General features: G+C 42.5%; 1 long non-coding RNA gene across 2 annotated transcripts; it reads left to right on the forward strand.

Moving 5' to 3' along the window:
- LOC121688369 lies at positions 1-4,902 on the forward strand. 2 transcript variants are annotated; one of them, XR_006024567.1, is made up of 5 exons: positions 1-57; positions 263-436; positions 1,478-1,502; positions 4,313-4,423; positions 4,702-4,902. It is a non-coding gene; the product is annotated as an uncharacterized LOC121688369 (long non-coding RNA). The 2 variants fall into 2 exon arrangements; XR_006024568.1 differs by lacking the exons at positions 263-436; positions 1,478-1,502 and having other exon boundaries at positions 4-57.
- The last annotated feature ends 260 nt before the right edge of the window (positions 4,903-5,162 follow it).

A 5,162-nucleotide genomic window follows, 5' to 3' on the forward strand; every position in this document is an offset into this window, starting at 1 on the left:
CAATGCTGAGCCCAGTCAGTCATCCAGTCAGAGTCATACACAGCTTTGGATTTCCAGGTTTGTTCCACTCTCAAATCAAATCCAACAATGATTTTCATTGATCTGAATGAGTGAGCCATTCCATTGCCTTTTTTGTAGTAGTGGACTGCAATGAAATGACTGCATTTTTTTCAGATGATAAATGATAAATAAATTGTGTGTGTTTTTGTCTCTCTCTCTATCTCCCTCTCTTTCTTACTTTTTGTGTGTGGGTGAGATGCAGGATGCTGACCTCCAGATGGAATCTGATGTGTAGGAGGCTATAGAGCCTGTTACTTGCAGACCATGTGTAGCAAACAGCACTGGCCTGTCTCAAATAACTACATGCAACATGATACACAAAACATAATTTGTTTAAGCCTTGCTGTGCTATATTGATGGACTACTTGGGACTTAGGTGATTAAAGTTATTGAGCGTGCCAGCGTTTGGTAACCTTTAAAGACAGCCGGTTGTAAAATGCAACCTTCCATGGCTTTTTACTGCTCAACTGTGGTTGTGAGTTGAGAGCGGTGTGATGCAGTTCGGGGAAAGCACAGCAGGCCAGGTAATTTGTGCTTGTCTCCTCGGTAACTCAGATCGTTAACTCCCCGAGGACAAATTGGAGCATTCAAGTGCTGTTTTGATGAATGAATTTGCGGGCATATTTTCAAATTAGAGAATGTAGAAGGTGCTGAGAGTTCCCCCCACAGCGATGGCAGGGGCCTCTCTGAGTTGCTGCTTTATTGTAGGAGGCAATTATGTCAAAATGGAGATGTACACCTGGTGTGTATTGTACAACTCAACATGGCAGATACTTTATCTTCATCTTCACACTCCCCATATAACTGCTCCAGCATTCCTTTTCTGACAGTGACATCTAATAAAGGGGACAATTGGATTTAAACTCCATGATTTTGTACGGTATATAGGCTACCCCACAGCCATATTATGTGTCTGCCATGCGCAGCCCATCCATCCTCCCACACCTTCTGCTACTCTGTAGTACCAGTCGTTCGATTCACTCTCACAGCCATATATCATGTGCTAGCGTGAATACCATTGAGTTCTCTCTGCCATGACATGGTTTGAATGAAGACTGTGTTGTGTCCTCTTCATCAGCAGACATGTTAAAAAGCATTTAGCTGTTATAGATCTACTTTGCTATTGATAGTGAATGGTACATTTTTATCCCTTTATTATCCCTTTGCATTTATCGTGAGTTCGAACTGAAAAACTATTTTTCATGTGATATAGATCTGCAAAGTATATTTTGATATATTTTCTCTTTAAGGTTCATAAGATGAATCTTTATTGATATATTGTTTCTTATCAGTGTTTATTGTGATTGTTATTGTGTTGAATACTATTGTCATGGTTGTATAACGGTAACGCCTCCTCATCTACTCTCATGGTCATCTCCATGGTACCATATTGCTGGGACACCGTTTCATTCATCAGGATTCAGAAGCACAGGTCGGGTCAGGTTAGTGCGAATGAGGTGACCTCTCTTCGCTTCACAGCTTAGGAGTCTTCTCTCTTTCTTTGTCTGTTCCTTTGTTCTCACTGTATCTCTTTCTTTCCTTTCCTCAGGGATTTTAACATTCTCCATCCCATAATATCTTATCATTCACAAGCGGACCGTTATCAGGTGTTCATTAAAATTTCGGATGATTACAAAGAAAATGTCATATGCGAATTTGTCTCCACCAAAGCAGTTACATAACGTTTGCTGTGGATGGGAGAAGTCCTTACCACAATTTGCCGAGCTAATATACTGTCTGTGGAATAGGTTCTGTAATTGCTTGAGGGTATTTGCGATACAAATCTGGAATAAACTGCTTAATAACAGCACTGCAATCAGTATTTACCCAAGTTGCTTTGCGGCACACCGTTGACCCAGTGCAAGTCTGTGCATACTCACTGCTTTGTTATCTTTCAGGAACAGGCATGTTGTATGGTAAGGTCAGGATAGTTGTTTGGTCTGAGCTTTAAATGTAGACTCATGTTTTGTTTTTAATCTTCAAAAGAACTTACAATACTGGCAAATGTTAGCTTGGGTGAACCATCACTGAAGATACCTCAAGGTCAAAATAGCCCAAGCCAGCAGGCAAGATTATCCATCCGTCCCCAAAAGTCCACCCCACCCCTCCCCCGTCACGTCCTCCTCCAGCCCTGCATCATTTCCCTTGTGCTCACATCCATCCACATTTATGTGACCAATGTTTACGGCAAGTGGCGTGAAGTTGGCAGCCTGGGCTCCAGGGGGAGACTCGGGGCTCCAGGGTCCTCTGATCCATCTTCATGACCCTGCAGGCCATTGTCAGCACCGTCTATGGCAGGTAGTGATAAGTGAAGCCGTTGTGGTGAAGCTCCAAGCCAGTCCTACTTGAATGGATGGCGGGCCGTTAACAGGGCAAGGGTGATTTGGTGTCTCAGAGAGCGGTTTCACTGCATTTATAGAACACCCTCTCCAGACTAGACTGTCATTGACTGACTGACAGCAAGAGTTCTCAGACTAAATGACAGCACACTGGGGAGACCCTGCTGTTTTGGCGCATAAGACACACACATACTATCCAATGATCAGTCTATACTATAACGTCATCAATGTAAATCTGAGCCAGCAAATCTATACTTTCATGGCCGAGGTACATGTTAGAGGATTCAATATTTTGGTTTGTATGTTGTAGTAGTAGTTATGTTTATAGAGAATCCACTGAATCAAAGGCATGCTTATAGTAGACTCTCAAATCAAATTGAAAAGCTTTATCTTCCTGGCTTTTGCAGTCAAAGTTTATTCAGGGAATGAGGGAGATGGGTGTTTTTAAATTTTATATTCTGCTGGCTGACGCAATGCACTGTACATTTCCGTCTTCCCAAAGATCCTCCCATGTTGATTCTTTTGTACTTGTGGTGGGAGTGGAATGGTGATGAGGCTGATATTACTTTCATCCATAATGTGGATGGTTCTTTCCTACTTTTGGTTCTTACTCAGAAGACAAGCCAGGCTATATGTCTTTATAGCTTCCCTTTATGACATATGTGGCATCTTAGTCATTTTAGTCCATGTCCAGTCAACACAGGGACATCCACATGTCCAGTAAATGGGCTTAGGAGAGGCGGTTTTATAACATACACTTCTAGCTTCTGTGAAGATTAATGTTTTTTGTAATATTGACTATGACAATTAAGTGTTGTTCGCTTGCACCACAGAGATTGCCAGTGGTTCACTGACACTCTGTTCACTGTTCTATTTTTACAAACGGTAACTTCAGCCTTTTATGCTTTTACAGAGATGATTGTTATTGAATCCTAGCAAGTAAACAGGACTTAAAGAGGGCTTGCCAGTTTAAAAAACATGATTGTGTTTCTCTTTACAAACTATTTGTGTTGATAATATTTGCCTAAAAACAACAACTTAATTTTGAGGAAATGAGTTATGGATCATTGCTACAGGCAAACAGTAAGATAAATCATGTTCTGTGCCTGATAGAAGACATCACAACAAAGGCATTCAGGGTCGCAGCTAATGCTTTTGTCTGTTTAATTACTCCAGGTCAAGGCTAACACAATCAAAAGCATGCATCACTACTTTGGGCTGTAAATTCTCTAAACTGCTATTTAGAGGGTCAGAGTGAAGGCAATGCTTGTACATAAAGCATTGTGTAGAGGATATTATCACCCCATGCAAGGACAGCCCTGAGCGCAATGTAAATTAAAACTTGTATTGAAGGTCTTGATTAATTAGGCCAAAAATGTTGATTAGTCATCATTGTACAACTTCTGTGATCGTTGATGGGCAAACAGGATGGAAAGAAACTGCAGAAACGTGTCAAGGGTGTGAAAATAGTTTGAATATGAGAACCTCGGATAAATCCCTGACAATTCACTACAGAAATAAACAATCCAAAGTTTTGCTTGGAGCAGGCGATAGTTGAGAAATTGATCATTTTTCCTAAAAGGAACAATCAATTGTACTGTCCAAATATCTTTAAAACAAAAACAGTTCATCCTAAGTGTACTACAATTTAAACTCTCTGCAGCTTAGTTTTTGATTGACCCTATGCTGTTGTTTTTATCAGTCTTGCAAAAGTAATCCCACGGCCTCAGAGGAACAGGTGTGTGTGCACAGTTAGTTCATCTGCACTTCCGTCTGGCAGAGAGACCTTTGGAAAATAGCATTTGCCCCGGGAACATCGGAAAACAGACAGCAGCTGCCCCGCAGTCACAGCGGCTGCGCTGGGCGGCCTGACAGCCAAACCCTCCTGACTTGTTATTTGTGTCTCTCCCCAGCACCAGCCAGCTTCCAACACAACATGGCATTTACCTCCATCGCACAGAGCTACGCCCTGAAGCACAGGCTGCACACGTCTTTTTTGTTTGCGTTATCAGTGCATATTCACCGTAAGCATTCGCCAATCTATATGTGTGAAATAGAGTAGAATTTTGCAGTGTTCTACCAGTGCTTCAGTGACATACACATTCATATTTTTTATTTCTCGCTCTCCTTTCACTTGTTGGTGAGGCACTGCAGGGCCTTGTGGAGAGCACCTCTTGACACAACCCGTAGCATCAGTGCCAGACAGTCATTCTCCCAAATTATTTTCCCACCAGCAGCACTGACATTTGATTGAAATGGATCTGTCAAACTCTCTCTCTCTCTTTCTCTCTCTCTCTCTCAGCTCCAGCCTTGGCAGTGTTGCTGATACGTGGAAAATTCCGGAATTAGAATTCAAGAGAGATAGAAGACAACTTGAAAAAAAAATGATTTGATTACTTGGTTGCCATCCACAACGTGGATGACCAGTGCAGTAGCGTGATGCTTGGAATAAACACACACACACACACACACCAGCTCACTCCCACACACACACACACACTCACACACACACGCATACACACACACCGGCCCACTCGGTGTACACACATTATACACACACACACCAGCCGACTCGGTACACACACACACATACACACCGGCCCACTCGGCACACACACACGCCAGCCCACTCATAAGACACTTAGTCTTATCAGTGTTGACTGAGATGCTTTGTGTTCTGTCCCTGCCCACACGTAGGCAGGCATGATGCACGCACCGTCTGTAATCTGTCCCACCACACATTTGCTTCTGTAACTGATGGCC

Source organism: Alosa sapidissima, chromosome 17 (genome assembly GCF_018492685.1).
Source record: "Alosa sapidissima isolate fAloSap1 chromosome 17, fAloSap1.pri, whole genome shotgun sequence".
Classification (NCBI taxonomy): domain Eukaryota; kingdom Metazoa; phylum Chordata; class Actinopteri; order Clupeiformes; family Clupeidae; genus Alosa; species Alosa sapidissima.